The following is a 21,188-nucleotide window of genomic DNA, read 5'->3' as shown; positions in this document are numbered from 1 at the left end:
ACAAAAAAAAAAAACAAAGCTTTACAATCCCTTTAACAAAAAATGCACTAAAGTGGTTGTTAAAGCTGAACGTTCTTTTTTACTTTCCTGCATTCTATGCAGGAAGGTAAAAAACCTTCAGGGTGCAACTCCCCCCTCAGCCCCCCTAATATTTACCTGAAGCCCAATCCAGCAATGTGCATGAGAGCCAAGACTCTCCCGGGTAGGGATGAGCTTCGAGTTCGAGTCAAACCCTTGTTCGACTCGAACATTGCCTGTTCGCCTGTTCGGCGAACAGTGAACAATTTGGGGTGCTCAAAAAGCCGCGGAACACCCTGTACAAGTCTATGGGAGAAATCTAAAGTGCTAATTTTAAAGGCTTCTATGCAAGTTACTGTCCTAAAAAGTGTTTGGGGACCTGGGTCCTGCCCCAGGGGATATGTATCAATGCAAAAAAAAGTTTTAAAAACAGCCATTTTTCAGGAGCAGTGATTTTAATGATTGAAGTGAAACAATAAAAGAGTAATATTCCTTTAAATTTCGTACCTGGGGGGTGTCTATAGTATGCCTGTGAAGGGGCGCATGTTTCCTGTGCTTAGAACTGTCCCTGCACAATGTGTAATTTCTGCAGGAAAAAAGTCATTTAAAATCACTTGTGGCTATAATGAATTGTCGGCTCCCAATGTGCAAAAATACATGTCCCCTGGGGCAGGACCCAGGTCCCCAAACACCTTTAAGGACAGTAACTTGCATATTAGCCTTTAAAATTAGCACTTTATTTTGAATTATGAACGTTCGAGTCCCATAGACTTTAATAGGGTTCTAAAGTTCACACAAAGTTTAGGTCTTTTTGCAGGTTCTGGTGCGAACTCTGGCTCATCCTTACTCCCGGGTTTCTTGCTCCTCATTGGCCGAGATGCAGCAGTGGGAGCCATTGTCAATCACAGTCAGTGAGGAGGGAGTGGGGCTAAGCCATGCTCTCTGTGTCTTAGCCCTTGTACACACGGTCGGACATTCCGACGGAAAATGTCCGATCGGACTGTGTTGTAGGATAATCCGACCGTGTGTGGGCTCCATTGAACTGTTTCCGTCTGAATATCCGACCGACAAAGTTTTAGAGCTGGGCTATAAAATTTTCCAACAACATGATCCGATCTGAACTTTGTCCGATCGTTTGTAGAGAATTCCGATTGGAAAAAGTGCCACACATGCTCGGATCAAATTCCCAGACCAAAGCTATTGGCTACTAGCCTGAATGTACTGTGTGTACAAGGGCTTACGGCTACATAGAGCTGGCTTGGGAGCAAGCATACAATACACGAGTGCCCCCATAGCAAGCCACTTGCACTCAGCAAGGGAGAGGGGCCCAGAGTGCGGGTGGGGGATCCGAGAAAGAGTGATTGGGGCTGTTCTGTGCAAAACCAGTGTACAGAGCAGGTAAATATGACATTTTTCCTTTACAAATGCTTTAAACCTAAGTAAACAAAAGGGAACACTGAACAAATTTTGAAACAATCATTTATAACAAAAATATATTAAAATTGGAATAATGTAAAATGGTAAATCTACCGTATACATATTTTTTGATTTTTGATCCAGGGAGTATCGGATTGTCTTTGGGTTGTGAAGGAAATGTAGATTGTCTAAAGGTGATTTCTTAACCACTTCATGTCTTTCAAAGTGTGACGTTCAATCCCCACACAGGCCTGGGAGATTAGCCCATTGAGACAATGACACAAAACAACAAAGTCTCTCCGAGCAAATCTAATCTTTATTCTTTGGTGTGAATATTTAAAGGGGGCTTTCAGAAAGTACCATCCTTTGAACGTGTCATACAGATTATCCAATCATATACAAGTACAGCCTACAATAAAAGTGAAACTAGCAATTCCTCAAAATCATGTGCTTTCCAAGAAACGAAACAACTAAATAAGATAACAGTAACATGGGAAACGAAACTAGAGTAGCAAAACTTGAGCATACATTTTGTGAGGTGGATGTTAGAGAGAGACACAAAATGGAAACCAAATTTCTTAAAGAATGAAAGCGGTTAAGCTAAATACAGTGCCTTGCGTAAGTATTCGGCCCCCTTGAACTTTTCAACCTTTTGCCACATTTCAGGCTTCAAACATAAAGATATAAAATTAAATTTTTTTGTGAAGAATCACCAACAAGTGGGACACAATTGTGAAGTGGAACGAAATTTATTGGATAATTTAAACTTTTTTAGCAAATAAAAAACTGAAAAGTGGTGCATGCAAAATTATTCGGCCCCTTTACTTTCAGTGCAGAAAACTCACTCCACAAGTTCAGCGAGGATCTCTGAATGATCCAATGTTGTCCTAAATGACTTATGGTAATAAATAGAATCCACCTGTGTGTAATCAAGTCTCTGTATAAATGCATCTGCTCTGTGATAGTCTCAGGGTTCTGTTGAAAGCGCAGAGAGCATCATGAAGACCAAGGAACACACCAGGCAGGTCCGTAATACTGTTGTGGAGAAGTTTAAAGCCGGATTTGGATACAAAAAGATTTCCCAAGCTTTAAACATCCCAAGGAGCACTGTGCAAGCGATCATTTTGAAATGGAAGGAGTATCAGACCACTGCAAATCTACCAAGACCTGGCCGTCCCTCTAAACTTTCAGCTCAGACAAGGAGAAGACTGATCAGAGATGCAGCCAAGAGGCCCATGATCACTCTGGATGAACTGCAGAGAACTACAGCTGAGGTGGGAGAGTCTGTCCATAGGACAACAATCAGTCGTACACTGCACAAATCTGGCCTTTATGGAAGAGTGGCAAGAAGAAAGCCATTTCTCAAAGATATCCATAAAAAATCTCTTCTAAAGTTTGCCACAAGCCACCTGGGAGACACACCAAACATGTGGAAGAAGGTGCTCTGGTCAGATGAAACCAAAATCCAACTTTTTGCCCACAATGCAAAACGATATGTTTGGTGTAAAAGCAACACAGCTCATCACCCTCAACACACCATCCCCACTGTCACACATGGTGGTGGCAGCATCATGGTTTGGGCCTGCTTTTCTTCAGCAGGGACAGGGAAGATGGTTAAAATTGAGGGGAAGATGGATGCAGCCAAATACAGGACCATTCTGGATGAAAACCTTTTGGAGTCTGGAAAAGACCTGAAACTGGGACAGAGATTTATCTTCCAACAAGACAATGATCCCAAACATACAGCAAAATCTACAAAGGAATGGTTCACAAATAAACGTATTCAGGTGTTAGAATGGCCAAGTCAAAGTCCAGACCTGAATCCAGACCTGAATCCAATCGAGAATCTGTGGAAAGAGCTGAAAACTGCTGCTCACAAACGCTCTCCATCCAACCTCACTGAGCTCGAGCTGTTGTGCAAGGAAGAATGGGCAAGAATTTCTTTCTCTCGATGTGCAAAACTGATAGAGACATACCCCAAGCGACTTGCAGCTGTAATCGCAGCAAAAGGTGGCTCTACAAAGTATTAACGCAAGGGGGCCGAATAATTTTGCACGCCCCACTTTTCATTTTTTTATTAGTTAAAAAAGTTTCAAAAATCCAATAGATTTCGTTCCACTTCACAATTGTGTCCCACTTGTTGGTGATTCTTCACAAAAAATAAAAATGTTATATCTTTATGTTTAAAGCCTGAAATGTGGCAAAAGGTTGAAAAGTTCAAGGCACTGTATCCCTTCAATCCCCTCTTAGATCATATAAGATGATCTCTACATTCTATGTTGTGTCTTAATACTTCTTTGGGGTTGTGGCATTGATTGCCTGATGACTCTTCATATATGTCATGTAGGATAGAACCTTATCAGGAGATTGAATGCGTGCAACTATGCAAGTGCAACACTTAAAGCAGAGGTAAAGAATCAGAGCAAGGATAAATATCATAACAATAACAAGGACAATGTCTTTTAACCATGAAAATATACCTCCAAGCCCAAATCCTGCATTGGCAAATGGGCTCCATGTTTTAGCAATGTCCCTAGCTTCCTGCTGGAGCTGACCTCTAAGGGATGTCCCCTTTTATCATCCCCTACCACTCCCATGACAGGTACCAAGTATGCAAGGTAACACCATCCCTTAACACGAAGGGGCACCCAGGGATAACACACTTTCCCACAACATACATAAATACTTTGTCCTAGTGCAAAAGGTCTCTTAGCAACAATCTCATGAGTGTACTTGTCCTGTGTCACGATAAATTGTTGTAATATTTCACCTACATTTTTAGGGAAAGAAGAAAAGTTATGCAAAGTACGGTTTAGCCCTGAGTCAGATACTTGAAACAGTGAGCAGGCATTCCCACATCTTGATGTTAAATATTGACCTGCTGCAGAAAGAAGGGTTAGTCTGTGTCTCATTCCCTAAATTAAAACACCAATCAGGGGAATGACTTCTACCTGCTATTGGAAAGGTAACAAAGTTGTTTATGTACAGAGTGTAGTCAGGAATACAGGACAGGAGGAGTCTCGTTGAGAAAGGAGGAAATATTTAAAGGTACAGACAAAAGGGGAATTCAGGCAGTGCTAGGATGTAATTTGTTACATATCCTACATTCTTCATACCCTGATTTTTTTCCGAGCATAAGCATACTTAAATTTTAGCAAAAGCATCTTATCAGTAAAACTATCTCCAGTCTCTCTCTTGATTCTAACTTGTGTCACTGTAATGTTCTCTTGTGTGTATGTGTGTGTGTTCCCACAGATACTTTTAATTGCACCCAAATCTTCAGGTGGGTAGGAACACTGTCAGAGAGATCAGGATCAGGAGGCAAAATGCCTTGCCAGAAGTCTGAGGTGAAATAAGCGAGGTCATCTTCTCTGGCCGGACCTGCTTTCCCAGGAACTCCTCCTTCCTTTGCTTGGACTTCTGCTTGAGGGCCTCTTGTATCCAAGATCTCCTTCCTGCTCTTGGGGCTTTGGGCAACCTTTTTCACTCTGTTGGCATGGATCCAGGACTGGCAATTTTCCACTAGGATGGCTGTTCTGGTCACTGCAATCACTGTGGTAGGAGGTCCATAGGGATACTCTTGCTTCTTACTTCTGTTTAGCTATTGGACCACCACGGTGTCTCCCACTTTGAAGAGGTGAGTAGCTTCCTGTGAAGAAAAAGGAGAGGTGCGAGCAACATTTCTCTCAACTGTATCGAATGTTTCAACCAATTTCCTTACATATTCTTCCTGTATTAAGTCTAAATCTCCCTTTTCTATCATTAAAGGTGCTCTGGCCCATGGGGTGGGGAAAGGTAGACCCATCAAGACTTCAAAAGGTGAATACCCTGTTGTCTTGGAAGGGGCCATTCTTATTTCTGCCAGGACTGCTGGGAGGACCTTCTTCCAGTTGGCAAAGGTTCCTCCTGTGGCCTTTCTTATTTTGTCTTTTTAATTGTTCTGTTCATTGTTTCTATTATCCCTGAGCTTTGAGGGTGGTAGGGAATGTGAAACTTCCATTCTATCTTGAGAATTTTTACCAAGTCCTGGCAGACCCTTGATACAAATGTAGGTCCATTGTCTGAGTTTATTTGAAGTGGGCATCCCCACCGAGGAATGATTTCCTGAATGAGGATCCTCACTACTGTTTGTGCATCTTCTTTTGTGGTTACAAAAAGTTCAACTCATCTTGAGAAAATGTTCACAATTACCAAAAGATATTTCTGTCTTTTGCCTAGTTTGGGCATGTGTGTGAAGTCAGTCTGCAAATGTGTAAAAGGAGTGTTTGGCCTTGTGTGGGTTGCTCCTGATACATGTGATGCATCTTGATACATAATCTTTAACCCTCCAGGAAAGTTCTGAAAAATAAAAATCTTTCTCCAATAGTTCACAAGTGGCTTCCCAGCCTCTGTGACCTATTCCATGGTACTGGGAAATAAAAAGTGATGCACTAGCTACTGGTATACATGGCTTCCCCTCTTTGCAGAGAAGTCCAGTCTTTGGATCTTTCTGCACACTTATTTTGTCCCAATCCCTGAGATCAGCTTCTTCTGCACATCCCTGCAAATCTGAAAGAACCTGATCAAAGAAGGGCACTTCTCGGGCTAGCATGGGCATTTAGATCTGTGCATTTTTTGAAATATCAGCTTGTTTAGCAGCTAAACCAGCCAGAGCATTTCCCTTGGCTATCTGTTTGTTGGCCTGTGTGTGTTCTGCAGTGCTGTGAAAGATAAATCAGACCTGGGTGATGTGTCTTGGTGAATGAGGTTTATGCAATCATGTTGTGGCACAACCTCATCCTGCTCTCCTTTTTTAATTCTAAAGGGCATTTAAGATTGGTGCTACTCCTGCAGTGGGAGAAGCATATTTGATGTGCAATTTTGGATTAGACAGCATGATCACCTCATAGCTGCTCAACCTCTGAGCAGGCATGTGCTGTATATGTACATTTTTCAATAGGATTGATACATTGTTGGTGGTGTGAAGTGTGGTGTTGTGCCCCAGAGTGAAAGAAGTGGTCACCTGAACCATTATCACACAGGACACGAGAGCTCTGAGACACACAAGCATGCCCTGAACCTGCACCGGAACCATCTTTGAGGAAAAAAAAAACAATAGGGTGCAACTTGCCTCCATGCTCCTGAGCGAGGACACCTGACAAAGTCTTACAATTTTCCCTTGCAAACAAATAAAACATTTTTCCATAATTAGGGAGGCCGAGCCCTGGAGCCATTAGCATAGCATTTTTCAAATACACAAAAGCATTGCACATTTCATCTGACCATTTTATACAGTCTGGCATGTCTGAACCTATGGCTTGTCTCAGGAGATTGTCATAGTAGGAACAGTCAGGTATTCATTGGCGGCAGTAACCAATCATACCAAGAAAGGTAAGCATGTCTTTCTTAGTAAGTGGGCGGGGCAGACCCACAAGAACCATAGCTCTTTTGTGATTGACTTTCCTTTCTCCTTTTGAAAGTACACAACCAAGATATGCAACCATTTCCTGACACCATTGCAATAATTTCTTTGACACTTTGTGACCACTTTCAAAAAAACATTTCAAAAGATCCCTCCCATCCTCCAGGGCTGCCACCGAGTAGAACTGCAGATGAGGAGTCACATACTGCAGCAGGGATGAACAGTGTCCTGGTATCCAAGCTCTGAGAGTAGTTCGGAGGACAATGGAATAGACTGCAGAGGAGTCTACATAGCCCTGGGGCATTCTACACCATGTTAGTTAGAAAGCAAAGATTGGCTGTGTCTCTTCATCCACAGGGACTGAAATAAAAAAAAGCATTCAATAAATCAATCACAGTAAAATACTCGGCATCCTGTGGTATGGCAGTACCCTATGGCAGTATTGATGACACATCATGCACTATTGGGGCAATCGGTACCATTAGGCTATTGATGGCCCTTAGGTCTTGTACAAACCTATAGTCACCATTTGCCTTCTTACTGGGTTAATGTTAATGTAGGGCGAGACAATTTCACTCTTGGTTGTCTCTGTGTGTAACCCCCTCTTTGTCCTTGCCCCCTCCCTTTTATAAAAGTTACCCCTTTTATTTCCTGAGAAACCATTTTGCTAATGTGTCTGCACTGGTGTTTGCTTAAGGATGTCAAAACATCCTGCAGCATCCTTCGCTGTCAGAAATCAGTTATTGTGCTTGTAGCCCACTCTGATATTTACTGTGTGTCCTCATGTAATGAAGTCTTTCATGAAACTCTTATCTGGTTGTGGAATGTAAGGGGGAGGAGGGGGGCGCATGGTACATGCATAGAAAATGTTGATTTAACCCTTAAATCCACCATCTCATGTCTCTGTTAAACCCATCGTGGACAATGTTTTGGCTAGGATGCTATAGGGAGCCTCGGTCCAGCCGGGGATCTCCACAGCATGTTTATTTTCATCCTTATTTTTCTTTCTAAACATTCTGACTTTTATTTCCTTTACTTTTTTTTTTATTTATTTTTTTTCTTCTTGGCAAAATGCCAATAAGCACTCCTTATGGCCAGAGGTTCCCCTGATCACAAGCAAGCTTTGTGCGTTTATTACTTTTCTTATTTTTATAACCAAACAATTTTTATTTATATTTCAAATTTTTGGCAGCGTGCCAACGGGTTCAAACGGTACTTTCAATTGCTGTAGTACCAATGCCGCAAACAATTCCTCACTATCTATTACGGTCAGTGAGATATTAGCACTTGAACCCTGTTGGCAAAAAGCCAAATATTCAAATTTTGCACCTGGCTTCCCCTGTGCAAGAGATGTCAGTAGCAAAAAGAATTATTCAAATAGCATGTTTTGATCAAAAGTTAGCCTCAGAGTATACTACCGACTATGCCAATTTATGTATTACCTTAAGAGAGTGTTATTAACACTGCTACTATGCTCACTATCTCATACATTGGAGTCAAAACATTCATATGTAAATCATTAAGAGAAAACATAAATACATCACCAGATACTGTAGCATCGCTCTACGTTTCGATTGGGGAACTTCCATCAATCACAAAAAGGAGCCGGGAGTTCACTGCAAGATGCGTCTGTCGCCTTTTATTTACGTACCCTTATAACACAGTGCAGTGGAAAGCGTCGTCTTACCTTACAACGCTGACAAATTCCACACAAACAGTTAACAGATCATCTTATAAACTTCTACGGGCGATAGGAAGATAAGCAAAGAGTTGGGTTTTGTCTGTCACACTTTAGCAGACTTTTTTTTATAATTACAGTACTGTATAAATCATTTTCCTACGAACTTCTCAGAGTCCGTGAAAGCCCCCCCAGAGCTTTCTCCTTGTTCACACGGGAACAAGTGCTGCTTCTTAAAGCAGTTTTATTAAATGAACTTCTCGGAGTCCATTAAAGCCCACCCAAGGCTTCTCTACCTGTTCACACGGGAACAGGTGCTGCTTCTTAAAGCAGTCTTATTAAATTAACTTCTCAGAGTCCATTAAAGCCCACCCAAGGCTTTATCACTGTTAACTCAGAACAGCCTTTTTTACTGCTTCTCAGAGCAGTTAAACTTATCAACGAGGTCCGAAAACAACTTCTACATAAATTTTCAGGTTCAAAGAACGATTTCTGAATAGATGTCACAGTGAGAGATACATAAATCAATTCAACTCACCATATAGACATATATTATAATCGACCCCGGACGAGCCACCAAACTGAAGGAAATGTAGATTGTCTAAAGGTGATTTCTTAACCCCTTCATGTCTGTCAAAGTGTGACGTTCAATCCCCACACAGGCCTGGGAGATTAGCCCATTGAGACAATGACACAAAACAACAAAGTCTCTCCAAGCAAATCTTATTTTTTTTCTTTGGTGTGAATATTTAAAGGGGGCTTTCAGAAAGTACCACCCTTTGAACGTGTCATACAGATTATCCAATCATATACAAGTACAGCCTACAATAAAAGTGAAGCTAGCAATTCCTCAAAATCATGTGCTTTCCAAGAAATGAAAACAACTAAATAAGATAACAGTAACATGGGAAACAAAACTAGAGTAGCAAAACTTGAGCATACATTTTGTGAGGTGGATGTTAGAGAGAGACACAAAATGGAAACCAAATTTCTTAAAGAATGAAAGCGGTTAAGCTAAATATCCCTTCAGGTTGTCAGGAACAATTTTTTTCCACCTGTTACAGCAATTTTGACTATACTTTATGTTTTTTTCCTTTCTTTTTGGGTCAACTATGGGTATAGGGTTCTGTATATTAGTTTCTAAAGTAATATCAAAACATGAAACAGCTAGATATCAGAGGTGAAGGGAGGGAAGGTGGATTTATGCCGCGTACACACGATCGGACAATCAAGCGAACAAACCGTCGGACTTTGCAGCTGAGGTCTGCCGGACTTTCCGAACGAGCGGACCTGCCCACACACGACCCGGCGGACTATGGCGGGACTTTTGAAATGAACAGACTTGACCAAACATGGAAAAATTTTGGAGCCATTTTGAACGGTCATCTAACAAAAACCTCCTCCTCCTGCCCAAATCTAGGTACAAATTTAAGGGGGAACGGAGATTCGCTATCCAAGGACCACGGCTATGGAATGCGCTACCAACCATCATCCGCCTGGAAGAAAACCACCAGGCCTTTAGGAAAAAACTGAAGACCTTCCTCTTCTAGAAGTTGGACATCTAAGCTTGTCACAGCACCTTGAGGCGATTCAGTTCGCGTTGTGCGCTATATAAATATTTCACTCACTCACTCACTCAACGTGACTCCAGGTAGACGGGACTAGCGAAGGAAGTCAATGTTGCCACTTCCATCGGCAAGATTGACACCTCGCTGGCCCCGTCACATGGTATTGATTTAAAGGGGAACCCCTATGCTGAAAAAATGGCGTGGGGGCCCCCAAAGCCCATAGCCGACCCTTATCCGAGCAGGTAGCTCGGTCAGTCAGGAAAGGGGGTGACGACGAGCGAGCGCCCCCCACTCCTAAGCCGTACCAGGCCGCATGCCCTCAACATGGGGGTGCTTTGGGGAAGGGTGGCCTGCGCCGCCAGGGGGTCTTCTTCTGACTTTGGGGGTCTTGTCCCCCTCTTTGGTTCTTCTTGCTCTGCCTCCGCTTTCTTCTTCCAGCTCTTTTACTAGTGGTGGCCCGGTATTCTGTCATGCCCTCAACATGGGGGCTGCTTTGGGGAAGGGGGGCCCTGCGGCCCCCCCACCCTAAAGCACCTTGTCCCCATGTTGATGAGGACAAGGGCCTCTTCCCGACAACCCTGGCCGTTGGTTGTCGGGGTCTGCGGGCAGGGGGCTTATCGGAATCCCAGATATCGGCAACCTACCCTATGTGAATGAGTATGGGGTACGATGTACCCCTACCCATTCACCTGGTGAAAAAAAGTGTAAATAAAAAAACAACACAAGTTTTTAAAATAATTTATTAGACAGCTCCTGTGGTCTTCTTCCGTCTTGGGGGGGTCTTCTCGTTGGACTCCTCCGCTATCTTCTGCTCTTCTACTAGCTCTTTTACTAGCGGAGGAGCCTGGCTTTCTTCTTCGTCGCCGCCGCCGCCGTCTGGGGTCTTCTTCCAACTTCGGGGTCTTGTCGCCATCTTCTGGGATCTTGTCCAGCTCTTCTGGGGTCTTGTCCCGCTCTTCGGTTCTTCTGCTGGGCCTCCGCTATCTTCTTATAGCTCTTATAGCTCTTTTACTAGCGTTGGCCCGGTCTTCTGTTGCCGCCGTCTTCTTCTCTTCTTGGTACGGCTCAGGAGGGGGGGAGCTCGCTCGTCCCCAGCCCTTTTCCTGACTGGCTGGGCTGCGTGCTCGGATAAGGGTCGGCTATGGAGTTTGGGGAGACCCCCAGGCCGTTTTTTCGGTGTAGGGGTTCCCTTTTAAATCCATACCAGGTGATGGGGCCAGCGAGGTGTCAATCTCGCCGATGGAGGCAGCGACATTGACTTCCTTCGCTAGTCCCGTCTACCTGGAGCAACGTTCAACAGACTTTTCTCCGTGTGGGCAAGTCCGTTCATTTCAAAACTTCAGCATTAGAAAACCAAAAAGTCCCACCACCTAAATGAGAAATACAATAGAATCTTTTTAAAACAAAAGGTATTTGCTTGTAAATAAATATATTTTTTTGGGGATCTTTGATGGAAGAAACACACTTCTTTTTAACCACTTCAATACCGGGCCATAGTCAAATGACGGCCACAGATGGGATCTCCCATCCTAAGTGGATGTCATATGACGGCCTCGGTATTTCGTCGCTCCTGCAGACCCCCGGGGGCCCGCAGCGCGGCGATCGTGGATGAGCTTTGTCCCTCGGACACAGCCCATCCCCGATCTGTGTGGTTTCCATCGATAGCGACCCCCCGATACATGTGACCGGCCGTGTCCAATCACAGCCGGTCACATGTACTGCGCTGTTACAGTGCTCGTGCACGCACCTAGGGCACGTGCAAAGTGGCGATCTGGGATGCGGCTTGTCATCCTGACACAGCCCAACCCCGATCGCAGTAAAGAGCCAATGAAATTGCCTCTTTACCACGTGACCGGCTGTGTCCAATCACAGCCGGTCACAGAATGTAAACAAACCACCGTAGCGAGATGTTACCGGGTTCTCCTCCTCACACACTGATCGTGTGTGAGGAGGAGATTGTGGTAACATCTCGTTACCACTCAGTGTACACACCAATCACACTGATTACCCCCCCAATAAAGAGGACCTGTCACCACCCATCAAAGTACCTGTCATCACCCATCAAAGTACCTGTCATCACCCATCACAGCCCATCACAGTACCTGTCAGCCCATCTGAGTACCCGAGAACCTGTCAGCCCATCTGAGTACCTGAGTACCTGTCCCAGCCCATCTGAGTACCCGAGTACCCGAGTACCTGTCCCAGCCCATCTGAGTACCCGAGTACCTGAGTACCTGTCCCAGCCCATCTGAGTACCCGAGTACCTGAGTACCTGTCCCAGCCCATCTGAGTACCCGAGTACCTGTCAGCCCATCTGAGTACTCGAGTACCTGTCACAGCCCATCTGAGTACCCGAGTACCTGTCACAGCCCATCTGAGTAACCGAGTACCTGTCACAGCCCATCTGAGTTCCCGAGTACCTGTCACAGCCCATCTGAGTACCTGAGTACCTGTCACAGTCCATCTGAGTATCCGAGTACCTGAGCACCTGTCAGCTCATCTGAGTACCCGAGTACCTGTCCCAGCCCATCTGAGTACCTGAGTACCTGTTTCAGCCCACCTGAGTACCTGTCACAGCCCATCTGAGTACCTGAGTACCTGTCCCAGGCCATCTGAGTACCCGAGTACCTGTCACAGCCCATCTGAGTACCCGAGTACCTGTCACAGTCCATCTGAGTACCCAAGTACCTTTCACAGCCCATCTGATTACCTGAGTACCTGTCACATTCATCTGAGTACCCAAGTACCTGTCACAGTTCACCTGAGTACCTGAATGCCTGTCACCAGCCCGTCGGAGTACCCAAGTACCTGTCACCAGCCCATCGGAGTACCCAAGTACCTGTCATCAGCCCGTCGGAGTACCAGAGTACCTGTCACCAGCCCGTCGGAGTACCCGAGTACCTGTCACCAGCCCCTCGGAGTACCCGAGTACCTGGCACCAGCCCCTCGGAGTACCCGAGTACCTGTCACCAGCCCGTCGGAGTATCCGAGTACCTATTTGCAGCACATGCCTCATAAAATACACATTGGGGTGTTTGCTTTCCAAAATGGGGTAATTTTGTGGTTAATTCTACTGTCCTGGTGCTCCTTCACAAATGTAATAGGTCGTTAGGAAATTAGAGGTGTCATTTATGCTCCTAGAACCCCTTACGGTGCTCCCTGCATTTTGGACTTCTCTAAGTGGCCAGCCTGTGTAAAAGTCCCACACATGTGGTATCGCCATACTTGGGAAGAGTTGCAGAATGTATTTTGGGGTGTAATTGGAAGTATGCATATGCTGTGTATGAGAAATAACTTGTTATTATGACAATTTTGTAAAAAAACAAAACAAAAAAATTCTTATTTTTCCCAAGAATTGTGGGAAAAAATTACAACTTCAAAAAACTCACCATGCCTCTTACTAAATACCTTGTACTGTCTACTTTTCAAAAAGGGGTCATTTGGGGGGTATTTGTACTTTCCTGACATTTCAGAGCCTCGAGAAATGAGAGTGCATCAGGTGTGATCAGATGTGATCAATTTTCAATGATTTGCACCATAGCTTGTAGACTCTATAACTTTCAAAGAGACTAAATAATATCCACTAATTTGGTTTATTTATACCAAAGAGATGTAGCCGTATACATTTTGGCCAAAAATTATGAACAAAAATGACTTATTTGCAAAATTGTATCATAGTAACTAAAAAAAAGTGTTTTTTTTTTCCCAAATTTTCGCTCTTTTTTCACTTATGCCGCAAAAAATAAAAAACCCTGTGGTGATTAAATATCACCAAAAGAAAGCTCTATTTCCTGACAGACTCCATGGCAGCAACGTGTGGGTTAAGTCCCGCCTCCACTACCATATAGGACACTACTCCCATAAATCTTTGCTCCCTGCCCCTGGCCGTGTTCTTTTTTTGTCCTCCTCCGAAGGACCCAGAGGTGGTCTTTCTACCTGAAGATTTATCATCCCCACGATCGAGGTCGGCCGGTCTGCGACTCTGGGTCTGGAAAGTCGCATTACTCCGCTAAGCCCTAGCTATTAGCAGGGTATGGAGTGGGCAGTGGAAGAGGCGCTGTGAAGAAGCCCATGTCCTGGCCACTGGCAGGCAGGCTGCGCATTGGTCGGATAGCCAGCTATTAGCAGGTGACCTGTTTTGCCCCCTGGAAAGTCAGGTGTCATCTTACCTTACCTTCAGCCAAGTGATCGATCGTGGTGGGAGTGGTGAGAGGTTCTATAAGTTCATTATGGCAGCAGTTTTTGTATCTTTTATCTGTCTTCGTTTTTTCTGTTTGTTTGTATGTGCAGGCATGGCGGCTGGTTCTTCCGCGTTCCAGCCGCCGTTCTACTTCCGGGTTTGCGTTCTCGACCATACTGCGCATGCGCGAATGCGGTTGAGATCGAGGCTTGGTTTCGCGCATGGCGGGCTATTTAAACGGGGAATTAGTCTGCAAGCTTTGGGAATGCTTGCGGGCTGTTGCGGTGACTTCCCCCTGCCTCTGTGTTGCATCTATTGGTGAGTGGCATTCTGGGACAGGGTGGCTATCCCTTCCCTGTCCCTTGCACTGATCCCTTGTCATCTTTTCAGCGCCTATGGATATCACTGAGGACCTGGATTCTTTACCGCCTGTTTGTGGCCAGCCCTCTCATAAAAGGTATTTTTAATGATCACCTGAAGGTCTGGTGGGGGAGGGGTATTTATCTGTTAGCTCTGTCCTGATGTCTTGTCTCTTGTGGTTTCTTGTCTTGTTCCTGTTTCAGCTCTTCCAGGTCAGAACAGTATCGCAGCTCTCATAGAGGGAGCGACTCCTCCAAGTTGGATCACCGGCACTCCTCTTCCAAATCAAAACATTATGGTTCCTCCTCAAGATCAGGACACCGTAGTGAGGAACGGTCGCACTCCTCGAGGACTCAATCTAGTCACTCAGCTAGTGCCTGTTGGGGGTGCAGAGCTCTTGTACCGGCAGGAAAATCTTTGTGCGATCCTTGCTACGCCAAGGCTTCCAATGAAAGGGGTGACGCGGATCAACAACTTAAAACCCTGGTGGAAAAAGTTGTTAAGGAGTCCCTCAGAAATATTGAGGGCCAGTCCTATGTTCCCCCGGCAGAGCCGCCACTTTCTCCAGGAAGGGAGACTCAGCTGCAGGATACTTGGGAATCCTCTGCGCATAGCCACCCCTCAGCTGCCATATCTGACAGTGACTCTGATGAAAGTGATCCCTGTGTGGGTTTTGATTTCGCTCTACATCCTCCTCTGGTCAGAGCTGTTAGAGAGACACTGAACTGGGAAGATTCTGTGGCTGCTCCTTCCAAACAGAAAAAATTCTTTAAGCAATTAAAGAAGGAACGGATTCATTTTCCTTTTATCTCTGAGCTAGGTGAGATTATCACAGATGAATGGGGCAAGGTGGAGAAGAAAAATTCCATGCTATCAAAGGTTTCGAAACTCTATCCTTTCAATGAAGAAGAGGTGAAGCAGACGCAGCAGTCATGAGGCTGGTGAAACATGTCACACTTCCCTTAGAGGACACTGTGTCTTTTAAGGATGTTCTGGACAGACGGATTGATGCTGATTTGAAGAGAGTTTATCTCACAGCAGGAATGGCCTGTAAGCCAGCGCTAGCTCTGGCCGCTATGTCCAAAGCAATGGAGATATGGACGGATAGTGTAGATGAGACGCTTAGAAATATCTCTGAAGATACGGCTAAGAGCTCGCCTATCCAAGAACTTAGGCTGGCCTCCGCCTTTCTTGGGGAAGCCTCTATCGACATCATACGCCTGGTGGCTCGGGTGATGCTTTCTTCTGTTACGGCCAAACAGGCTCTGTGGCTCCGCCCTTGTTTGGCGGACCCAGCCTCAAAACAAGTATGGTGCAGTGTTCCCTTTGAAGGGTCCTCCCTTTTTGGCAATAAGTTGGATGAGGCTATTACTCGAGCCACTGGTGGGAAGTCGGGGTTCCTTCCCCAGGACCGGCGTTTGCAAGCCCAGAGAAGGTCTTTTCCAATGAGACAGTACCAGGAACGAGCCAGGGAAGCTAACAGTTACAGACCGGGCCGTGAATTTTCCAGGTCCTGGAAATTAAAACAATCCTCTTTTAAAAAATCTACAAAAAGTGATTTAAAGGGAGAGAGGGAACCGACTAAATCCTTTTGAGGTTGGGCCCGCTCAGACAGGGAAGGTGGGGGCTCGTCTTTTCCACTTTCGCCATGTCTGGGCGGCCTCGATCCAAGACTTCTGGACCGTCAAGACTGTCTCCTCAGGTCATGTTTGGACCTTCAAGGAATCTCCCAGGCTCAGATGGGTCCCCACTTCTCTTCCGGCTTCAGACGAAAAAAGGCTAATTCTTCTAGCCTACGTGGAATCTTTGCTGGCTCAAGGCGCCGTTATCCATGTTCCAGTCATTCAGCGAGGCATGGGAATCTACTCTCCTTTGTTTGTGGTATAGAAAAAGAGCGGGGCCTGGAGGCCGGTCATAGATCTAACTCACTTGAACAGTTTTATCAAAAAAGAAAAATTCAAGATGGAGTCATTATCCACAATTCAACAATCTGTTCAAGCAGGGGACTGGATGGTCTCCATAGACCTCAAGGACGCCTATTTTCATATCCCAGTTGCAGAAAATTACCAGCAGTATCTCCGCTTCTCCGTGGGCGAAAGCCATTTTCAATTTACATGCCTTCCCTTCGGGCTATCAACTTCTCCTCGTGTATTTTCAAAAGTTCTGTTGGCAGTGGTAGCTCTTCTGAGAACCAAAGGGATTCGTCTACATCACTACCTAGACGACCTTCTGTTGTTGACTCAAGACAAGGATCAACTTCTGGTACACAGAAAGCAGGTCATCTCCACCCTACAGGAGTTCGGGTGGATCTTGAACTTGGAGAAGAGCCAGCTGGTCCCATCTCAGCGGCTGGTGTTCTTAGGGGCCCTATTCAACACTGTCAGAGGCACCATCTTATTACCAGAAGAGAAGTTGTCAGTGGTCAGTGACAGAATCCGTCCAGCCCTCTCTGCCTCTCATCTCCAGGCTCTCCAGTGCCTGAAAATTATAGGCACTATGGTAGCGACAATTCCGATGGTGAGGTGGGCACAGTGGAGGATGAGGCCCTTTCAGAAGGGTTTCCTTCATCAATGGTCAGGCAGCAAAACACAGCTGATTCGGATCACCCTATCCATGAGGAATTCCCTTCCATGGTGGCTCCAACGGGAAAATCTCTGCAACTGCCATTCTATTCTCCCCATCTCATGGGTCACCATAACAACGGATGGCAGCAACAGAGGCTGGGGCGCCCACTGTCTGACGGAAGTGGCTCAGGGCACCTGGATTCTCCCCTCCAGAAGGACGGTGTCAAACATCCTGGAGTTAAGGGCAGCCTTTCAAGCTCTGCTAGCCTTTCGGCATCTGATTTCAGGAGCCTCAGTCTTACTCAGGCTATACAATACCACAGCAGTAGTGTGCATAAGAAGGCAAGGGGGTACCCGAAGTCTATCCCTTCTCCAGGAGGTGGAACCGATCATGACCTGGGCTCAGGGGAACCAGAAGGATCTGACAGCAACCTATGTCCCGGGGATTCAGAACGTTCAGACAGACTTTCTTTCCCGGATACTTCTGGACAACAACGAGTGGTCTCTTCACAAGGAAGTGTTCAACTGGATCCTGACAATGGGGCTCTCCCCAGAAGTCGACCTGTTTGCCTCTCCCTGCAACAAAAAACTGGAGAAGTATTATTCAAGGTACAGGGATCCTCAAGCCTACGGGATGGATGCCTTGACTGAGAAATGGTGGTTCCACAGGGCCTATGCCTTTCCTCCAACTCCTATCATTCATCCTTTCCTGAGGAGACTCAAGTCAGAGACAGCAGAAGTGATAGCCATAATCCCTTATTGGCCCAACAGACCCTGGTTTCCGCTTCTGATGCTCTGCAATGTCAGGGATCCAATTCCTTTGCTATCCAGACCAGACCTTCTGTCTCAAGGGTCGAGATTACATCCTTGCCCGGATCACCTGCGCCTAAAGGCTTGGTTTTTGAAAGGGGACAGTTGAAGGCTTTAGGCTGTCCTGAAGAAGTTATTCCCACTCTTCTTAGTGCACGAAGAAGTAGTACTAACCGGGTATATGAGAGAATTTGGGCAAAGTTTGCAGATCACTTGTCTTCAAGGTCCAGTTCCTGTAATACCCTGACAGTCCGGGACATTTTAAGCTTTTTACAATCAGGATTGGATATCTCCCTTTCGGTTAGTTCTCTCCGGGTCCAGGTTTCAGCAATTTCAGCTTTTTCTGGAGTTGCATGGGCCAATCATCCCTGGGTCCAACAATTCTTCAAAGGAGCAGTCAGGCTTAGGCCACAAAGGAAGCCTAGATTCCCCAAATGGGACCTTCCATTGGTTCTAGATTTCTTCTCTCAACTTGACAAAACGCTCTCAATCAGAGAATTAACCCTTAAAACCTCTTTTCTGGTAGCCATAACTTCGGCGAAGAGAATCTCCAAAATTCAGTCTCTAGGCGCAAAGGAACCTTTTCTCACCTTCTTTCCAGATAGGGTAGTCCTAATTCCGATGTTGGGGACAAATCCCAAGGTTACCTCTGTTTTCCATGAAAACCAGGAAATCACTCTTCCTACCTTCAATTCTGCTGGAAGTCAGGATCCACATTCACTCGATTTGGGAGTTACTCTAAAACAATATCTGGATGTTACAGCTTCTTTTCATCAATCTGACTTCCTCTTCGTGCTATTTAATGGGAAAAATAGAGGCGCTAAGGCTTCTGTTAGATCCATCGCTGCTTGGGTGGTCCAGGCAATCCAATGGGCTTATAGAGAGAAGGGCTTGGCTCCTCCTGAGGCGGTTACAGCTCACTCTACCAGAAGTCTCTCAACCTCATGGGCGGCTTTGCGTCATGTTGCGCCTGATGTAATCTGCAGAGCGGCCTCCTGGTCTTCAATTCATACCTTCATGTCTCACTATTGTGTTGAGCCAGCATCTTTATCCTCTGTTGATTTTGGTTTGAAAGTCCTGTCGGCCGACAGTGTTAAATAAATCTTTTGTTCAGCATTTTGCCCACCCGGGTGTGTTTGGCGAGTTATTTCCCACACGTTGCTGCCATGGAGTCTGTCAGGAAAATGGAAAATTCCTATCAAAATACTTACTGTAATTTTCCTTTCCTGATGGACTCCATGGCAGCAGGAGCTCCCTCCCAAATGGCTGGAGTAGGCTAGTTACCGAACACGGCCAGGGGCAGGGAGCAAAGATTTATGGGAGTAGTGTTCTATAGGGTAGTGGGGGCGGGACTTAACCCACATGTTGCTGCCATGGAGTCCATCAGGAAAGGAAAATTACGGTAAGTATTTTGATAGGAATTTTCCATTTTGTATGAAAAAAAATTATAAAAATTTTGTTTGGGTGCAGTGTTGCATGGCTGAGTAACTGGCATTCAAAGTGTGAGAGCGCTGAAAGCTAAAAATTGGTCTGGTAAGGAAGCTGTATAAATGCCCTGTATTGAAGTGGTTAAAGAGGAACCCACCTCAAAAAGGAAAGAATTGATATGCTATTGGGATATTATAAAATTGTTAATTGTGCCTAAGAAATACCTTGAAAAGTGCACTCTTGATTTCCTCCCGAAAATAGCAGTGCTTTTCGTAGGTGGTCAAGACACTCCTGTGTCTTCAGCCTCATATTCTTTTATCTGTAGTATGGGATTACTCTTTCAGTGACAGGGCTGTTTTTACATACACGCATATATATTACTTAAAGCGACATTACAATTTTTTAAATACATGTTATACTTACTTGCTCTGTGCAATGGTTTTGCACAGAGCAGCTCCGATCCTCCTCATCTAGGGACCCCTTCTAGCACTCCAGGCTCCTGCTCTTCGCAAGTGCCCCCATGGCAAGCCACTTTCCATGGGGGCACCCATGCATGCTCACTCCTGATCCGCCCTGTCCGCTTCTGTTGACACAGAGCCGACAGCTCGACCACGCTCACTTGGCACATCATTTGATTGACAGCAGCGGTAGCCAATGGCTCCCGCTGCTGTCTTCCTCATCTCTGGGAAGATTGATAGCAGCAGCTCTCATTTACATTGCTGGATTGGATCGTGGATCGGGCTCAGGTAAGTATAAGGGGGGCTTGGGTGGATTTTCCAGCACAGAAGGTTTTTCACCTTAATGTATAGAATGCATTAAGATGAAAATCCTTAAGGCTTTAGAACTACTTTAATATTTTTGTAAAATATAAAAGATAAGGTTCTACCGAGTATAGAAATACCCCAAAAAATGAGCAGTTTGGAATGTATGTAAATACCCCCACTGCTGCTGACTAGGGATGAGCCGAACACCCCTCGGTTCGGTTCGCACCAGAACTTTCGAACAGACCGCAAATTCGTACGAACTTTAGAACCCCTTTGAAGTCTATGGGACTTGAACGTTTGAAATAAAAAGTGCTAATTGTAATGGCTAATATGCAAGATACTGTCCTAAAAAGGGTTTGGGGACCTGGCTCCTGCCCCAGGGGACATGGGTCAATGCCTAAAATGTTTTTAAAAATGTCCGTTTTAGCGGGAGCACTGATTTTAATGACGATTAAAGTGAAAAAAAGGGGAAATATTCCTTTAAATATCGTACCTGGGGGGTGTCTATAGTATGCCTGTCGAAGTGCCACGTGTTTCCCATGTTTAGAACAGTCCCTGCACAAAATGACATTTAACAGAAAAAAAGTCATTTCGAACTGCTTGCGTTTTTAATGTAATATCTGGTTCTGGCAATATGGATGAAAATCATTGAGAAAAATGGCTGTACAAGACCCAAAGGGGCTGGTAATGGGCTGGTAATGCCCATTACCAGCCCCTTTGGGTCTTGTATGGATATTAAGGGGAACCCCGTACCCATATTAAAAAAAGGGAAAACGTGGGGCCCCCAGGCCCTATATACTCAGAACAGCAGTATACAGGCGGTTCAAACAAGACAGGGACTGTGTAGATTTGTTGTGTAAAGTAGAATCTGTTTGTAATTTTGAACTGGTACATTTTTAAAGTGTAGCTCCAGTCAAAAAACCTATTTTTAAGCTTTTTGGGAAACATAGGGAAGGGTTATCACCCCTGTATAATTTGTTTTGCCGTCCGTCTTTTTTCAT

The sequence above is a fragment of the Lithobates pipiens genome, unplaced genomic scaffold (assembly GCF_037356315.1).
Source record: "Lithobates pipiens isolate NorthernLeopardFrog02 unplaced genomic scaffold, aLitPip1_a1.2 Scaffold_16, whole genome shotgun sequence".
Classification (NCBI taxonomy): domain Eukaryota; kingdom Metazoa; phylum Chordata; class Amphibia; order Anura; family Ranidae; genus Lithobates; species Lithobates pipiens.
The sequence above is the reverse complement of the archived record's forward strand: the minus strand, read 5'-3'. Positions refer to the sequence as shown.